The 20,544-nt window shown below is 37.9% G+C and overlaps 2 long non-coding RNA genes across 3 annotated transcripts in view; both read left to right on the top strand.

Annotated features, from left to right (window-relative positions):
* The window catches only part of LOC309499101, a 261,724-nt gene that overhangs the window by 138,712 nt on the left and 102,468 nt on the right, over nucleotides 1-20,544 (top strand). The gene's annotated exons all lie outside the window — the stretch shown is intronic.
* LOC309499097 lies at nucleotides 8,650-10,343 on the top strand. Of its 2 annotated transcripts, none has more exons than XR_014206144.1 (3): nucleotides 8,650-9,029; nucleotides 9,534-9,608; nucleotides 9,892-10,343. It is a non-coding gene; the product is annotated as an uncharacterized lncRNA (long non-coding RNA). The 2 variants fall into 2 exon arrangements; XR_014206145.1 differs by having other exon boundaries at nucleotides 9,534-9,610; nucleotides 9,742-10,343.

Genomic DNA, 20,544 nt, shown 5'->3' with positions numbered 1-20,544 from the left:
TTTGTTAGATTAGAGAGACATCCAAAATATGTTGCGGGGGGCTTTGGACAGGTTTGAAAAACACTATTGTCTTCACAATTGGACTGAAATTTTTCAAAATATTGGCTACACTGTTGCCTGGCATCTGTTTTATACCCAATATTTCTGTTTAGCTGACAGCCAGCCTCACCTGCTTGAGCTAAATCCAAATTCATGTGGGGTCACCCAGCAGACAGATCTTTTCCATCTCCGAGACACTCTATTCAATAGTCGACACAGCCCATGTTTGTACTCTAGTCAGCACAGTACTCTGTTTCCACCACTCCTGCCCATCTGGGCCTCGCACAGGCTGCAGCCAACACATAAGATTAACGACGACACATATCCTGCCAGAGAAGCCATTCTCATCTGTTCCCAGGAGATGCATGTGTTTGCATTGCTACAATGAAATCAAATGGCCTCTTTGATCTAATTCGAATGCCAGTTAGCATGAGATGAAGAATGTGGTGTGATTTGAGCAACAAACTCTAATTCAAGAAAGAACACAGTGATAATAATTTATCTCAAATACACAGTGACTTGAGACTATGTTCCCAGCTAACATTTATGTAAATGTTAAGATTAAACATTATTAAAATAATATTTATAGAACATTCTTATAAGATCATTTATATTTGATATGCATTCTCATCTTGAAGTCACCATTAAAACAAAATTGACCGTTCTTATTATTAATTAAATATTGCAGTATTTATTATAATTGATTTATCCATGCACATCATTTTATTAAATGTGTTCATGTGCCCTTGTAATCTTTTAATCAAAATAACCCCTCCCTCTTGCAGCGACATCTCTTCTCTTCTCTGATGACGGCGCGAGGGCGGGACAACCTGTCGCTCACATGAGATCAACCAATAGCAAACAACAACAGTGCAAACAACAACAACAAGTCCCGCACTACTTCTTTTTTTTTTTTAAGAAGCATTTTTCTCATTCTTCTCATTCTCTTTCACATTCTTATAATGTTCTAGGCCTGTGTTTATGATTTTGTTTTTACTTGATGAACATTCTCATATCGTTAAGAGAATACATCCAGAGAACAACATTCTCAGAACATCTTTATGATGTTTTTTGTACTTGATGAATGTTCTCAATGTTGACAGAAAATGTTCATAAAACAGCATTCCTTCTGTTACTAATATTTGCTGAATTTTAGCTTTCTTGGGATATTAAAAAAACTCTGAAATAAAGTTCTATTGTGATCAAAATAAGGTTAGGTGAATATTGTACTACCATGATCATAACCTTTTTAAATTTCATTCTAATCACAACAAGGAAACTGAACACTTTAACTTTTTAGAAACTTTGCAAACCACGGTACCCACAATGTTTTTTAGCAGATTTTGGCAAATTCGTTAGTTATTCGTTGGTTGTTTGTTATGTGAACTGACAAGGTGAATTAAAGGTGGTCATCACTCTCACCACAAGACCGCATCCTATTACTGGGCTGAAAAAGGCTCCATCTTCCATCCACCTTGGACATTCACGATGTACAATGCAGGCTGACAAGTCTACAAATCAATTTTACTGAAATCTGTTCTGGTAGTTAACATTTAAGGGTATTTAAAGAATAATAATTTTATAATAATAAGTTTACATGCATCTTTTTTCTCACGGGATAGTAAAGTGATCATCCAATGCACACTTCAGAATCTCGGCGGAAGTAGGTAATCTGGGGACTTTTTGCCTACTTGTTTTTCGAATACTGTGCAATCAGAAATACTACTCTTTTGGCGTAGTTACTATATAGTAGGGAAGTATTTGATTTCAGACAAAGTGATGCAATCGGATCAGTCACAAATGAATTAATCATTCATTGCGAAACTGGTAAATTGAAAAGAATCAGGGCCCGGTTCCCCAAAACGTTCTTATCGCTAAGTAGTTCTTAACCTATTCCTTAACCTCTCTCTTAACGTTATGGCACGATTCCCGACAATTTCGTACGCTAAGTATATCTTCTGTAAGTCACACTTTCGTAAGGTTGGTCTGGACCACTCTTAGCTTTACCTTATCACTGTTGCAGGTCTATATAAAATAATTCTGAAGTTTTAATACACACAGACAGTTCATTTAGGCTAATTCAAGTGTTTTCATGCAAAGAATAAAATTGTCAATCACACTGATTGTTGTTAGAATTTTAATTATATTATTATTATATATTATATTATTAATTTAATAAAAAAGCGCTTTTAAAGGCCAGTGAAAGCATAGGCTACTGTCAGTTAAGTTCTACTCGGACGCTAATATTGTTTATGGGCTCGTCCGGTATTTTAAACATTTACAGGGGTAAGTCGGTGATTTTAGTGCCGCCCGAATCCATAATATCAGTGTTTTTTCTCACCCAACCCACGTAAAAATCCCTGGCCAAATTAGTACCTACTGTTTTTTGACAAACAGGTCATGTGCTAATTTAATTGCCGTCTGAATCCATCTCTGAGTTTACAAGAAGAGATTCAAAATTCACTGTTTAAATCCTTTTCGATCACTGCCGAGCACCATACATAAGATGTAAACTTTTATTACTGAAATGCTGGAAAGTATTTACAAGAACAATATTTCATCGCAGCTCCACCTCAGCGAACAAAAATGGGAAAGAGATGAAAGCACGTAAAATTTTTTGAAATGGTTATTGTGGCAGCAATATATGTTACAATTTATAGGCTATGCTATTATAGGCTATTATAGTTTGGATTATTTTTTATAATAGCCAATAGTCCTAATAAATGTAATTTCAACTATTTCTGAAGTGCTTATTTTATAAAGAACACCACTTTCTAGCATATATAACAGGGAAACAGCGCCTGGACAAGAGAATAATTGATTCTCGAGTCATCGATATCAACAGATTCAGCACCATCACCACAGACAGCACCGGGTAACGTCGCACGTAAGAAGGGATATCTTAAGCAGCTTTCTTAGGTATAGTTCGGGGAACACGCCTAGTAATGGTATACCTTTAGTTAAGTTATACCTTACGAGTCTTCGTAGCGCGCTAAGAGACAACTTTATCGGGAAACCGGGCCCAGCTCGTTTGGGCTCATCTCGGAGCAGGTGATGATTTCTTCAGTTCAAAATAAGGAGGAACAACATGGTTTTATAAAATGTAATGGAGTACAAAGTACTAGGTTATATTATGCTTTTGAATGTAGTGAAATAAAAGTTTCCCAAAATAAAAATATTCCAATAACGTACAGATAGGCTACTTGAAAAATGAAATGAAATGAAATGAAACACTTCCTTACTGTCCACCACTGCACACAAAAAACTGACTTGAGAACGATGCTAAAATGCTAACTCATTTACGGGTTTTGTCCTACAAAAATATGTTGTCCCTGCACCACACCATTACATCTGCTAAATCTGGCCTGTGATTTCATCACCCTAGTTAAGGTTGCATAACTAAAAGTGGCTACACTGGTCATTCATTTTTAATGAAAGGATGCAGGGTCATGTAATTTAACATTTGGCAACCTGGGATACTGCAACACAAGTGACAAAAGGGTGACGTATTAAAGTTCAAAAAGTATATGTAAACAGTTTCACTAAGTAACAACCTCTGGCTTGAGACCATTAATCATGCAAAAAGGTCAACAGATGGGGAGACAAGATTAAAAAAAAAGCAATAAGAGCAGGTTCTCGGCCTCAGATTGCTTGCTTTGAAAGCTACAATCATACCATTGGAGTGAAAAACATTTTAGGGTTCTCCAATCTCCAAAATCTCAATGTAACCCTTAAATATGTGACACAAAAGTTGAGTTAAAGAAAACAATGGTACTTCTTAGTTACCCTCTAGTTCATAAGCGATCAAAGAAAATGTAGCTGCCAAAGTTGCCATGGAGGTGTGGATGCTTCACTGTGGTCAACCATGTGTGAATGGGTATGATGTACTACACTATCATAGGAAAAATAAGGGGCTGTTTACACGACACCGTTTTCAACTAAAAATGGAAGACTTTTTATGCATTTTGGACATAAATTTATGATTAAATTTATGATTAAATTTAGCAGTGGTTTGGTGGCCTGAAAACGGGTTTCAAAGTGCAAGGTTTTTAAACCGACACCCTTATCTCCGTGTAAACAACAAAAATGTGAATCTGTGAAAACGTTGACATCATGCACATGTGTAGGCTAAAACGTGTTTAGTCTGTAGGCTTTTTTTTTTTTTTTTAATTAAAGGTTCCTTACAACAGATTTAAGGATGATATGTTTTCGAAGCCTTTGTGTTCAAAGGTTTTGACATTTTCTTAAAGGAAGTAAAAAAGGGACTTTATATCAGAGGAGAACATTCTAAAAGTAGGATTACAGTGAATGTTTCTGGCTTTGTGAAGATGAAATTTACCCAGAAGACAAAGTAATAATACAGTATTATCAAGAATTTTTTTTAGATTATGTAATGTGCATTCGCCTCGACTCCACTGTAGTAAAAGTGTGTGTGTGTGTGTGTGTGTGTGTGTGTGTAGGCGCGTAGTCTTTCTTTACAAAGTGACATCACCAACTAGCCTACTTGTCTGGCATGCATAATACAGCGTTTTTAGTCGTTTCCTTGGATCCATGTGAACGGGATCGTTTCGGGATAACATTTTGATTGTCATCTGTACAAAGATAAAACTTTGCAGTTTTTAGCTCATGGTTGTCATGTAAACGTAGCCTAATAAGAGTAATTACTCACCTCATTTCAAAATCACCTTGTGTAATAGTTCAGGGAATTTGAGAATTTCTCTTTTTTTTTTTTTTTCATCCACTGAACCAGAAGTAATTCTTACAGTTTCTCCTCAATTGCTAAAACACAATTTCTGAAACCTTGCTCCTTTTTCTGAAAACATTAAACACAAAACTTCATCTTCAAGCACTATATACAAAACCTCTGACTCCTCTTGCAAAATGAAACTTTCACCTCAAAACAGTCAAATCAAACACTGCTCTCAAAATCATAAACAAAGTGATCAAAATGATATACACTATCAAGCAGTCAGTAAACAGTAAATTTTTTATCTCAAAACAAATTTCGTATTTTTCCGTCATGGTATTTTGATGAACAAAAACATTTTCTATCATAGTAGCTCAAAATTGATCAGAAATTACTACTCTGCTTTGCTCTTTGCAATTTTATTTTTTGTTCTTCCTCCTCCTTGTACCTCTATTTTTACAGTACTGTACCCTGCATCTCACAAACTTGTCCTTTGTCTCTGTGATACTGTAATTCTTGTTCTTTGTTGATATGAACCTGCAACCAGTCAAAATTTATTGAGCAGTCAGTACTGTTAACAAATGGAAAGCACAATGTTCAGGGCCATACAATTTGATCATTGCACAGTATACAGCCTACAATGCACTGTACTACAGTATACAATACTAAAAGGGACAAAAATCAAAGGAGTAAAGATGTGATCAGTGTGCTTCTTCTTGTCTTTGGGCTGGGTCAGGCCAGGCCAGAGCACTTCGTCGACATCACAAGCAATATTGTCCCTCTTCCTCTCCTCCCCCCTTCCTCTTTCTTGCCCTCCTCCTCCTCTTCCTCCTCATCGCCCACCTTGCATATGCACTCGTCCTCGTCCTCTCACATTGTTTCTTCTATCCATTCTCAGACTTTCTCCTTTCCACCTTCAACAACCTGTTTGCTCTCTGAACTGGCTTATATTGGTTGTCACATCTTTTAAAACAGGTTAAATCAATTTTGAGTGGTTGTGTTCAATCAATGACGTGTGTTCTCTATTTGTATTTGACTGTTGCCACTTGTGTTTAACATTATGGATGACGTGTGAAATAGAGTGCAGAATGTGTTTTGAGAATGAGAATGTGTTTAGAGTTTTGCTGAAAAGTGAGATCTGCAAATTGTGTTTTACCATGTGAAATGGTTTAAGGTATTGACAACAGACTGCACAATTAGCTAAATGAGTTCAGGCAACTGAGAACTCTGTTCAGCCAATGGTTTTTAGTGTTTTAGCAATTTAGAAAAACTGTAATACAGATGCCAGTGTACTGTAGATACACAAACATAGTGACATACGAGCTTATGGGCTTTTCACACTGTGCTTAACCAAGCAATCATTCTATACACCACTTTTACCCCGGGTAAAGGAACATACCTGTAATTTAGAAGCAGGTTAAGCACTGCTTTTTAACCTGGTTTATGAAACCCTGCTCTTTTGCAGTGTTAACCCAGCACTGCGGTGCCAAAAAAACGATGCGTTGTTAGTTAAAGCTTGACGCTTAGCAACAGACAACCAATCGCGTACATATTTGCGTGCTTTGTACAGACACGGAAACAGTGCACATTGTAAACAGTAAATTCAGCGTTTCAGAGTAAAAATGTCAAATGGTGACAGAAAACGCGTCGCTTTGAGTGAAGAAGAGACCGTTTTATTTACCTTTATTGTCCAAAGTATCCATTCAGTAAACTCGATAGTACGGCAATACGAGGATGTGCAATGCTTTTATGTAAACAGGTCGAGTGATGCGTTCATCTAATCAATGATACTGACCCCGCAAATAAAAATGTTAACCAGGGTTTAAGAATGTATTTTAATCATTTAATGAATACCCAGGATTAATTGTTAACCCAGGGTAAATTATGAGCAGTGTAAAACGTGAAGCAAGATAACCCAGGATTATGTGTGATATTGATCGGCATATTGAAAAAAAAAAAAATACACTCACCTAAAGGATTATTAGGAACACCTGTTCAATTTCTCATTAATGCAATTATCTAATCAACCAATCACATGGCAGTTGCTTCAATGCATTTAGGGGTGTGGTCCTGGTCAAGACAATCTCCTGAACTCCAAACTGAATGTCAGAATGGGAAAGAAAGGTGATTTAAGCAATTTTGAGCGTGGCATGGTTGTTGGTGCCAGACGGGCCAGTCTGAGTATTTCACAATCTGCTCAGTTACTGGGATTTTCACGCACAACCATTTCTAGGGTTTACAAAGAATGGTGTGAAAAGGGAAAAACATCCAGTATGCGGCAGTCCTGTGGGCGAAAATGCCTTGTTGATGCTAGAGGTCAGAGGAGAATGGGCCGACTGATTCAAGCTGATAGAAGAGCAACTTTGACTGAAATAACCACTCGTTACAACCGAGGTATGCAGCAAAGAATTTGTGAAGCCACAACACGCACAACCTTGAGGCGGATGGGCTACAACAGCAGAAGACCCCACCGGGTACCACTCATCTCCACTACAAATAGGAAAAAGAGGCTACAATTTGCACGAGCTCACCAAAATTGGACAATTGAAGACTGGAAAAAATGTTGCCTGGTCTGATGAGTCTCGATTTCTGTTGAGACATTCAGATGGGTAGAGTCAGAATTTGGCCATCAATATGGGCCAACATTTCTAAAGAATGCTTTCACCACCTTGTTGAATCAATGCCACGTAGAATTAAGGCAGTTCTGAAGGCGAAAGGGGGTCAAACACAGTATTAGTATGGTGTTCCTAATAATCCTTTAGGTGAGTGTATACAGTATATCATTTAAAATAATTTGGAACTGGGTGTTTTGAAACCAACACTCTAGAGAAAATATGTATATTTGGCAAGTGTCTCAAACCCTTTCATGGCAACAACTAGCCCCAGTCTCCCCTAAATTTACTTGTTCATTGTAATTGATTTCTGACATGCCATATTTTTTAGCTACTTATGAGCTTTTCTGTAGATCAAACAGTCAAACAGTAGAGCATGGCATTAGCAAGGTCATAGGATCAGTTTCCATATGCATAAACTTAAACAAATACATAAATAAATATTATTATAATAAATAAATATATAAATGAAATTATATAATTATAAATTAAATAATTAAAATAAAATGAAAATGAAAATTATACCTTCAATGTAATGAAAGTTGCATAAATGGCTTATGTAAGCCATAGTTTCAAAAAAAGCTGCCCAGCTCTAATAGACTGTGAGGACATCTTAATTTCAGATTACATTTTCTGACAGTAATGCTAGTTCACACTGTCCCAACATCAAACGGCTATTGAGTTTTGCTGAATCAATGTTAAATGTCTTCTTGTTTGTTGGAGCAGTGAACCAGTCAGCTTATAATGATACATACAAACAATGGATCTGAAATTTACTTGTTACATCTATTTGTAGCACTGGTACAAGCATCATTAAATTTGGCAAGTGAAAGCCAAAAAAGATATTGTGTTCCTATGATAATATTAATTCTTTCTCTCATCTCTAAATATAATTTCCAGCACCTTTAGAAATCTCTGAGCCCTACTTAATTCTGCATGCCATCTGCTTGCTAATTTCAGAAGCTTTTAAACTTCATCTTCAGAGCTCTTCAGAAGCTTACACAAGGCCTCTGGAGTTTTATTTTGTTGGATGTAAAAGATTAGCCCTCTAGAGCTATAATGACATTCAGAGGAGGCAGGTGGCTCATTCTGGAAAATTATCAATTAATTTACTGCTGACACCGGTCTTTTATTGTGGGGACATCGACTTTACATTTCCACACCCCTAAACATGACCCTAACAAAACAAACTGTAATTGGTTGCTTTACATATCGATCAGACTTCCCTCTTAGGCGGTCATTAGCCAATAAAGCTGCGATGGATTTCAGACCTTCTGCCATCAGTCTGAATGTCTGGTTACACAAGACAATGGCTGCGTTCGAAACCGCATACTTCCCTACTATTTAGTATGGGAAAAAGAGTAGGCGAGCGAAAAAGTATGTACGAATCCAAAAGAGTAGGCGAGAATTACCTGGGTGACGTATTAATTATCGCGAGATTCGGACTTAAGTGCGTTCGAATATGCCTACTTTCCTACTATATAGTAGGCGAAAACAGTACGTGAAGGAAGCAGTACGTTCGAAACATCAGTATTCATAAAAGAGTAGGCGAGAAGTTCCCGGATGGCTTACTGCTTCCACACAGATTTTTGAGTGCTGATCCGTGGATACTCTTCTATCCCAGGAGGCCACGCGAGAGGATACGTCATTATCAAACATCGCAGAGATCAGCGACGCGGGTGCTTTCAAATGTGAGTAAACACGGTTCCTTGCGTTAAAATTGCATGCGTTGAACTACTGTAGAGTAAACTGTTGAATTATTGAAGGTGTAAAGACGTTACACAGTGTAGTATAGTTGTGATTTTGCTGTAAAAACACGTTTTATTATGTATAACGTTAGCTAACAGGGGAGCTCCAGTAAGGACACGTAAGTTACGTCTCTTAAGTGGATTTACATAAACCATATATATCTTAAAGACGCTTATTTTAAATGTGTATTTACATCTGACAGGAAAATCTTCAGTAAGTATTGCAGAAGAGCACATCACAACATGAAATAGACATCTGAGTGATGAATGTGTGCTAGAACAAATCTATATAGTAACTAAACATAAGTTATCTATTTTATTTGTCCATTACTGTTGATAAATTGAGGAACATTTATGTTGGATAAAAAGTTAAAACAACCTCAACATGTAAATGTAGTGTTGCTCATAAATCACAGAGGTAATGTGAATCTTGTCTGGATGTTACAGGGTCAGATGAACAGATGTGTGTTTATCCAGTGGAGAGTGGCTCATGAAGCTGAATGCTGCCATCAAAGGCTTTGAGTGTGTATACTACAGACATGAATAACAACAACTATTTAAATATTAAGTTGTAGTTCATTTTAATTATTGTAATTTCAAACAGAGCTATTACAGCACTTTTCTGATTCTTGATTTCTGTGCATTTGCTGCACAGCTTTTGTGGTGGAGCAGGACCTACAAGGAAAGATGATGGCGGCATTTGTGGAAAAAAAACACGTTTTTGTCTTCTAAATAATACTGAAATCAAATGACATTGTGCGGTTAAAATGACTGTTTTTTGTGTTATGTTTGTGCATTTTTGTAGGATCTGAAATGTCAGCAGGCTGGTGTGAGCACTGAGGATGAGGAGCCCAGAGCTGAATCCTGGAGATGGTGCCATGGATGAGTCCCTCCATCACTCCACCTGCCCTTACGAGACCCTCCATCACTCCACCTGCCCTTATTGCCTCAGATTGTGAAGCGCAACACAGCACGCAACAACCTCAGGCACGAAGGCACGGCTCACCTCTGGCGGTCAGCTGATTCATCAGAATAAAGCTGCAGAATGGGAACCGCTGTGTTGAGATGGCAGATTCAGAAGGATGTGGGGTTAAGCGCCTGTAGTCTACATACATGATTGTAGTTTGAATAAAGCTTTGTTTCATGTGTTGACTTGTATATGCATTTGTTTATTGTGTGATGGTGACTTTGATTCATTCTTTTACTAATTTATTAATATTTCTCATTGTTGTCAGTAAATAAAATATAAATATTTAATTAATGCTTTATTTATTGTTTGAATGAAAATGTAGATATGTTCACTATACACATCTAGAGTGTATTCATGCAAAGCACAGCTGCCCTTTGTGCAGACATTACAAACGCTGGAGAAAACCGTTCTAGGTAGGGCTGTTGAGTTACTGATGTTATGAGGTGTATATATATATATATATATATAGGCCTATACACACACATATATCAATCATGGGTTTGCATACATAATATGAGATTTTATACACAGGAACATACAAGGTTGAATATCGTAATATATATATTTTCTTAAATAATTAGTTATAATACACTTACATTTTTTTATTTTTTTATTTATAGGCCTAGGCCTGAGGGATGAAACGAGAGTTAAATTCATCAAGAAAAAGAGGAAAACATAAAGCAGCAAGCCACTTTTGCTTGTGGCTGAAAATGTTTGGATATAAAATAAAGAAATGAACAACATATTCAAGAGATGACAATTTTGGAATTTTGTAATAAAAATAAATAATATCGTTAAGGATAAAACGGTGGGTCACATTAGTAGGGTTAAATATAAGAACTTAAATCAACCCTAAATGTATTCACAACATAAGTGGGCAGCAGTTTCTTCAAAAAGACCACAAAATGAGCAAGTTTAATCAATATCAAGATATTTACAGATAGATGAATTAAACGTGTCGTTCAAATTTTTCAAGTTGTGGCTCTTGTGATAACGCGTCGTACAGTAGGTCACATGATAACGTCAACATGGCAGATGTCCGGTTCGCATTCATACTCAACGAGATCTGGCTATAAAGTACCTACTCTTTTAGCGCTCGTTAAGTAAGTACTTATTGAAATTAAGTACCTACTCATTGAGTATGCGGTTTCGAACGCAGCCTATGACTTGAATGGGCCAAAGTCGAAAAAATAACAATTACACATTATCACACATTAACAATAACACATTTTCATACTTTCAGAGAGGAAGATCGCCTTTTGAAAAAGAAGTGCACTTAATTGAATTATATGTGTAGTGTACTTGAAATCTTTAAATATATGTTTAAAATATATTATATATATATATATTAAAATATATCTTTAAAGATACACCATAACTTGTGGCCCTCTAGCGGTAAAAAAAAACAGCATGCATTTTGCAGAAGCACATTGTTTTTGTTTTCTTCGAGTTTTCGTGACAGTATGAATGAAAATGGTTATCCTACTGCTCATAAAACATATACTACTAGGCTTAAGAAATATAAGCAGTTCAGATGGAAAGGATCTCAAGCAGACTATAGTCATTAATTTACAAGGTACTTCCTTGAAAATAAATTCCAGCACAGGAACAACTGTCACGTTTTGAGTTTGTTTTCAACCTGTTTTTATGTTCTGTTTATGTCTGAGTTTCATTGTCAATCTTCTAGTTTTTTTAATTAGTTCTGTCATCCTCCATTCCCTGCCTGTTGGTTTCTGATTGATTTATTGTTGGTATCTGGTGTGTCTTTTTACAGGGTTTCCACGGGGCATTTAAAGCATTAAAAGTCATTAAATGGATTTTGTGATAATTAAGGCCTTAAATGGCATTAAAAAGCATTAAATAGTAATCCTACTGGCATTAAAATCGTTTTGAAGAAAATTTTATATTATCAATTTATTTGAATATAGCCTTCATAATTAATCATTTTTATTTGCTGTCGCAAAATATGTACGTTAGTGTGATAAAAACACGCGGAACCAGTTTGGTGATTGCCTCCGGCCAGAGCAAAATTGCCGTGACGCGGAGATGACGCGGGCATTTTGAACAGCAGGAGCAACAGGAATAAAACTAGACCAGAAAAAATGGGAAAGTGCAAGGAAGACAAACAATTTAGGACATGGTTGCAGCCCGTTGGTGGTCAAAATAAAGAAGGATTTTGCAGCGTTTGTAAAAAGGTATTAAAGTTGGGCAGCTACAATGGGAATCAACGCCGTAAAATCTCATATGCAGTCTGACAGCCACAAATCGAAGGAAAAAGGCAGACAGCAATTAACTATGTGTAGTACCTTTCCCTCATCAGCTTGACATCCGCTGTTAAAGCTCACTTTGCGTTTTTTGTGCAGATGATTTGTTGTCATGCAATGTTTTGTCACAGCACTGTTTTGACTGACTTGAGTGGTATAAATGTTGATTACTGTTTGTGTAGTGGCTTAAAAAAACTTTTTATATAAATAATATATATATATTAGGGCTGTCAACATTAACGCGTGCGATTCATTTTTGTCCAGTTTAACGCGTTAAAATATTTAACACAAAACGCTACCATTCATTCATTTTTGTCATCCTTTGGGTAGTGTTACATTATATGATCCTGCTCTTATTCATGTAAATGCTTTTAAACGCGCTGCCTGTGAATGTCCTGACACACACACAGAGAGAAAGACGCGCGCCAGTATCCTGCGCACAGACTGCGCACCAGAAAACTGTTCTCTTCCACACTTGAACCGATTATGCCAAAATGTCTGTTTTGTCGAGAATCCTCATAACATAAGAGCATTCTTAAATTAGTGAAATAAAGTCTTTAAACACAAATAGTTGTGAGAGAATGAGGCGCATGTTAGATCCGTGTTTCTGTCAGCAGCAGCTGCTCTTAAAGGGATAGTAGCCAATAAAGCTTACTTACGTCAGTAAAGTTAATCACAGAACAAAGGGAACAGAGAAAATGACTCACTGCTATTGACTAAAGAACTCCTGTAGCATTAATAAGCATTAGTCTATATTTAATCTATAATTTATGCCGTGCAGACTGTTTGATAACTGTATTCAATTTCTGTATACGTCCTACCTGTTAGACAGGAAGGGCAAAGGTATATTACATTTATTATGGGTTTATGTGAGGATTGTTTGTTAAGTTCACTTAAATTAAAAGTTGTCTTTTTTTTTTTTAAGCTTAATGTTAAAAAATTGATAGCTTTCAATTACACTGTAATGTTGGATGGCTATAATTAATGTTTAAAATTAGGGGGGAGAAATAATTTGTATCCAGACATCAATAGCTGTATTAGTATCAGTGAGACTGGCCTTTATGTTGTCTCTACATTCATTTGTAGATTAACTGTGAAATTATTACATCATAAAATATATAAACTAATATGAACCTATACAAATGTAGGTGTTTTAAATTGCGGAAAAAATGTATGATTAATCGAGTTAATTTTTTTAATCGATTGACAGCAATAATATATATAATATATAAAATATCCGTGGTTAGTCATGACTCATGGGTCGTGTATGGCATTAAAAAGGAAAAAAAATGGCATTAAAAAGCATTACATTTAAATTGAAGATACCTGCAGAAACCCTGTTTTAATTAGCTCCCGTGTTTGCTATGCATAAGCCCTCTGTTTCAGTTAGCTCCTTGTCTGGGCTGCTTTCCATTCCAAAATTATCATGCCCATCACTTGCTAACTTCCCTCCGTCTCGGTCACTTGGATGTACGTCATTGCTTTGGTTGCATGGGTGCCCACTAATGGTGAAACCTTTGCAATTCATGGATTTCATCCGGTCCCTTTCCACAGGTGTATTATCAAGCACAATGCAGTCTGCATTCATAATCTAGGTGCTTGATTTTATACACCTGTGGAAAGGGACCGGATGAAACCCATGAATAGGCTGAATTGGAACGTGCTAAGCCCTTGATCACTTATAATGCAAAATGCGTTGACGTCACAATCGTGTTGCATTGTGGTATATGGAGCTGCCTGAAGTGTACATATGAATAAGACTCGCTCCCTGTCAAAATCGAGGGAGCGAGGGTCTGTCCATATAAACTTCCCCCGTCCACTTCACGAACGCACTTCAAAATGGCGGCAGGGATTCCCCCGAGGGGAAGTGCTTAGGGAAGTTCGTAAGTGCGTGTCTAAAAGTTGACTGGAACACAGCCCTGGTATTAGTCTAATGCCGAGTTCACACTGAACGATTTTAGGCCCGATTTTCGCTCGCCGACAGGTTTTGTGAGATCGCTGACAAATGCTCGAAATCATAGTGCAAATCGGTGCTGGTTCACATTAGTGACAATCACGCAGTGTGAATTATCAAAGATGCGATCTGAGAGCATTGCCGACAAGTTGCCGACGCCCGTGAGATATCTGGCCTGCTAAATATCTGGACCTGTCGGCGATTCAAAATCCTGCTGTGTGGGACCCCCCAAGAGCTAGAGCTAGAGCTTTGACACAATTCGAACACTGCCTACAGCCAAAGAGAGAGAGCGCAGGGAGGAGTTATCGACCAGAATATCAGTATTTTAATAGATATATTTACAATTATATCAAACAGAAACAAAGCACAAACAGTTGCTTGACCAGCTGCAACAGCAGCACATTGCAAAATTATTTATTTACCCCCAAATCTCTTTGCAGAACACATCATTCTTACTCCCCACGTCTCCCCAACCATTTCCTCCTGCATAATCTGTTTGTTTTTTTCTACTCCTTTTTGCCACAAATCAGCGCACAGACAATTTGGATTGAAATTTCCTTATCACTTCTCCGTGTGTTTGGTTGTGAAACGTAGTAAGTTGTCAGCGATTATTTCTTTTGTAAAGTCATGTAGTGTGAAACCCCCTGTCGCCGATCCATCGTGCAGTGTGCACACACCAGCAACTGAATGTTACCCCAGATAGTCATGCAGTGTGAAAAGAACAGTGACCCGACTACCATGAAAATCATGCAGTGTGAACTCTGCATTAGTTAAGCTGGGTGCACACTGTGCGATTTTGGCCACGATTTGGCCGTCTGAGAAACATTTTACAAATCCTAAAAGATTCCTCTGATCCTAGGCTAAAATCTAAAGTCTTTGATCATTAGTTTGACATGTTCACCGACAGCCGATTAATGACTGTTGCAATCAAATTTTACCTCCGACGAAATTCTGGCAGTGTCAGAAGATTTGATTCACAGTCCAGTAGTGTGACTTCTCCTATGACAACCGTCAAATTGTCTTCGTTTTTCAAGACAAGCCATGACAAAATTAACGTTAGAGATTTCTTTGTAGCCACCATTTCAATCTCACGTATAATGCAGCTCACTGTCACCGAACGTGTCATTGATGTAAAACTACGGACAAGTTTTCTTGCATGCGTCCGTTTTAAACGCGTCTTGACTGCCATACAGTCTGACATTAATGACAACTGAGATCCTACAGTGTGACATGGCTACAGCTATGATCATGTTTGTACAGTCTGACAAGCAACAATCGTAAATGTCTATTATAAATCCTGGATATTCCAGAGTTTCTTGGTTTTGAATTTAAATAAATGTTTTCCCTGGATTCCAATCTCCTTTGTCGAGAGAGTATTTAAGTACAGCGTGACAGATTTCCAGACTCATACTGCAGATGGATTTAGCTGCACTGCCAATGCAAATGGTCACATTGCCTCCAAGTCCAAGGACTAACGCCCAAAGAGCGTTGCACTGTCCACAACTCTGGCATTGTGTGTCTGAGCCACACTCACTTCGGCTCCAGCCCCTGAAAACAGTCCAGTGTCGGCTCTGTAAGCCCAAAGAGTGCAACGCTGTCCATCATGGCCATGGCTATTTTGTGTGTGTGCACAGCCGTAGCCCTCCCGATCATTTTTTTTAAATAATTTTTTTTTTTTTATTTTAATGTTTAATTTCACATTGCCTCCAAATCCAAGGATTGCATCCATGCCAATGCAGTGGTCACAATGCTTCCAGTGAGCGATATTCCTGAGTCCGTTCCAGTGACAGAAATTTCCAATCCGTTCCAGTAAGAGAAATTTCCCAGCCCATTACAGTAAGTAAAATTCCAGAGCCTGCTCTCGAGAGGGAAATTCCAGCGCTCAGCCCAAACTCTGGCATTGTGCACTGTCCACAACTCTGGCATTGTATGTCTGAGCCACAGACACTTCAGCTCCAGCCCCTGAAAACAGTCCAGTGTCGGCTCCAGCCCCAGAATACGCTCCAGTGTCAGCTCCAGCCCCTGAGTCCACTGCAGTGTCAGCTCCAGCCCCTGACTCCGCTCCAAAGTCTACTCCAGCCCCAGAGCTCAACCCAGAGTCCGCTCCAGCCCCAAAGCTACCTAAAGAGTGCAATGCTGTCTATCATTGCCACGGCTATTTTGTGTGTGCACAGCCCTCCCAATAATTTATTTTAATAAATTTTTTGTTTAATTAAATTTTTTTATTTCACATTGCTTCCAAGTCCAGGGATTGCATCATTGCCAATGCAAATGGTCACAATGCTTCCAGTGAGCGATATTCTTGAGTCCGTTCCAGTGACAGAAATTCCCAATCCATTCTAGTAAGAGAAATTTCCGAGCCCATTACAGCTCCAGTGTCGGCTCCAGCCCCAGAGTCCATTGCAGTGTCGGCTCCAGCCCGAGTCCGCTCCAGTGTCGGCTCCAGCCCCTGAGTCCACTGCAGTGTCAGCTCCAGCCCCCTCCGTCCCAGAGCCGACCGCTCTCCCAGACATGGCCAAAGAGGCCATCCCAGATTTGCTCGCTCTCCCAGACAAGGCCACGGTAGCCATCCCAGATCCGCCCGCTCTCCCAGGTATGGCAAAGGATGCCGGCCCCAGCCTCCTTGTCACCCACCCACCCACCCATCATATTCTGGTCTCATCTTATTTTTTGTACATAGTATAGCCTACTTTATTATGATTTTAGTATCATAATGATTAATAAATGCACGCACAATTATCCGTGAACTTGATAAATGTTACAGATATGTTTTACTATGCACAAACAAATGCCTTTCAATTTATGTGTGCAAAATTCAGAATTAAATTAATGTGCAACAATTTGTACAAATAGAGAGTCTGTAGGCCTACTATATGTGTTGTAATCATTAAATAAGCACATTGTCAGGGATCAATCAAGCTCGTTTCAATCCACCTCTCAAAGATCACTCTCTCCAGAATATTAATCCCACACACCTGTTCATCATCAATTACTTCATCTTTTTTACTTCAATTGCCAACTCATAAAACTCTCACTGTGATTTCAGTCTTTGTCAAGCCTCCAACAGGAACTGGCCGTTCTTCCCGTATCCTGAAGACCCTGATATCTCTGAGCCGCCTGAGAATTCTGTCTACTTACCTGACTCAAACTAACCTTTGTAATATTGTTCTGCTGTCTCCAGATCTACCATCTGACTCCTGAGATCCTGTTCTCTCATGAGCTTCCATGTCCGCGATTTGATCCAGTTGCCCCGATCATACCTGAAAGAGAGAAAAGATTAGCGAACTGAGACTGAGTGATTACCCTACTAATTATCTGGATTACCTGTTGTCAACCATGCACCGAGTGATCTGCACCCGAAATCACCGTATACTCACCTTGCACTATTGCCACCTGTAAATAAAGCTGTATTCGAATCACTTACCTCCGATCTCCTTGTCTCTATCCTGACACACATTTAGTTTCATATTTATTAAAATAGTATAATGTTATATTTTTTTTCCATCTATGTTGATTATGAAAAATGAACAGCATGAGTAAGATAGGATGCGTAATATATCGGGAGACATGGAGTGGGTCAAACATGATTTTGACCACTTCATTAAGTTTTGTTTTGTAGAAAGCCTTTCTTTAAATTTAATTTCGTTTTGTATAAATTTTATCTTAATTTTAATCAATTTTTCATCAACCAATTGCCTGGATTTAATAAATATAGCAGACAATATAATCATGACATGGAGGCGCCGGCACAGTTACTTGCATTGCACATGAACTGGAGCGCATCTCATCATAAATTAACCGAAACTCTGCGTATGCCTCACAGACATGAGAAACATATCTATAGAAAGCCTGAAATGTCTTTAAACGAAACAATTCAAAACTAAAAGAAATGGGCTACTCTCTGATTATGTAATCCATTATGTGCATTTATCTCTATAGGCGCGCTCACTATGGATATGGCGATCATCAACTTCATCTTTGCAGCAGACACTGACACTAGTTTATTAATAAAAATCAATGCACGTGTGTCACCGGATTTACAAATGCACATCTTGCTTGTTGCACGCACACATATTGTGTCGAAATAACGAGATATTATGTTGAAATAACATTAGTAATAATAATAAATATTTAAGAATATTTGATTGAATGCTGAATGTTGTGCTTGTTCAATTTAATAAAATTAAAACTTTAATTGTGATAATTAAAATAACTGAATATTAAATATTGAGTGGCCAAGTTTTGGTCATTTAAGCTCCCCCTCTCAATGACTTAGCACCCCCTCAGCACCTGTTAAAAATTCTCTGGCACTGCCCCTGCCTGTTGGACTTATTACAGCGTGGGGACACGCTTTCTGGGAGAGGGGGGTGTACTGCCACATTTTTAGTTTGTTTTCAACCTGTTTTTCTGTTCTTTTTATGTCTGAGTTTCAATGTTAATCTTCTAGTTTGTTAATCAGTTCTGTTAATTATTTCTGGAACACACACAGGCGAGTGACGTATGTACGTCATTGCCGCTAAAACCATCACATCAGGTCTAAAATATAAACACGTATAATAGGCTTACCATGGTGAATCAAGGTCAGACAAAAACATGTTTTGGAAGAAGGATTGATGTAATGACTCATTATTTAAATGTTGTTAATTTTTACATAGAAAAGTTACATAGTGTACCTTTAATATTAATTAAATAAAAGTCCACTTAAATAGTCTTAAAGAAAGTACACTTTCATTACTATGGTTATAACACACTTCAGTACACTTTTTTTTAAAAGTGCACTTTGTAATAATGTAAAATTAAAAGTTTTACTTTTAAGTACACTTTAAATTATTATGTATTAATAATATTTAGTTGTGCTTTAACGAAGCACACTTGTACACATGGTGTTGACTAAAATACAGGACATATACTTGATCAAAATGTATCTGTAGTGTAATTTTCATATATTATTCCTATTTTAGATGTACTAAATTGCTACTTCATTACAAATGTGCAATAAAATAATAATATATGTAATTATAAAATTATACAACAAATTTACTTAAGTCCTACTTAAGTGAATCATCGGTTAAAAAAACCGCCCACAAAACCTCTCACTCTACAACTTTAACATAGTAGGATGTCCTGTTACTTTATCCTCTACAGTAAAAGACCTGGGTGTTATACTAGACTGCAACCTGTCTTTTGAAAATCATATTTCATATGTTACAAGAACAGCCTTTTTCCACCTTAGAAACAAGCTACGTAACATGCTATCAGTTTCTGATGCAGAAAAATTAGTTCATGCATTCATGACCTCGAGACTAGATTACTGTAATGCTTTATTAGCCGGTTGTCCTGCATCCTCAATAAACAAGCTACAGTTAGTCCAAAATGCCGCCGCTAGAGTTCTTACTAGATCAAGAAAATATGATCATATAACACCGATTTTATCATCACTGCATTGGTTACCTATAAAGTTCCGTATTAATTACAAGGTATTGCTACTGACTTATAAAGCCCTAAACGGCTTAGCTCCAGTCTATTTAACGGATCTTCTATCGCCCTATAATCCATCGCGCTCTTTAAGATCACTAAATTCAAGGCTTTTGGTCATACCTAGGATTTCTAGGTCCACCAAAGGAGGGAGAGCATTTTCACATTTAGCTCCAAAACTCTGGAATAGTCTTCCTGATACTGTCACGGTTCATAAATCCATTGTCTTCTTCTTGTCTCGTGTTCTGTTGTCATGTGTGTGTTGTGCATTGATTGTGTGGGCGGGTCGTCTGATCAGCGATCATCAACAATTAAGCTCATCACCAGCTGCAGCTCATCTCATCACCCCATAAATACTCACCACTTTCTCATTTCCCCTGTCAGATCGTTGTATGTGGTTTCCCGGTTGTGTTCCCAGTCTTCGTGTCGAGTTTGTGCCTGCCTTGTTCCTGTTCCTGTTCGTGTTCACTTGGATTTGGATTACTCGTCACCTGGGATTCTCACCGTACCACTTCACCGTCTTCACTGGAACATCTGACCATCGGGGTCCCTGCATTACCATCCTGTGTCTCAGCTGATCATTGTTCTTTGTTTATCTCACTTCAATAAATGAGTACACTTGCAATTGCTTCCTCATCTTTTACCGTTACAGAACGATCTGACCCTAAAGCATGGAAGCAGCGAGTGGTTCCTCCAGTCCTATGGAGGATTTTCTGAATCAATGCATGAAGAGAATGGACACGCAGGAGAAGAATCTCCATGAGACAGCTCGCGCTGTTCAGGCTCTGGTAACGC

The sequence above is a fragment of the Leuciscus leuciscus genome (assembly GCF_965113295.1).
Source record: "Leuciscus leuciscus genome assembly, chromosome: 5".
Taxonomy (NCBI): Eukaryota; Metazoa; Chordata; class Actinopteri; order Cypriniformes; family Leuciscidae; genus Leuciscus; species Leuciscus leuciscus.
This window is presented reverse-complemented; position numbering and strand designations above follow the sequence as displayed.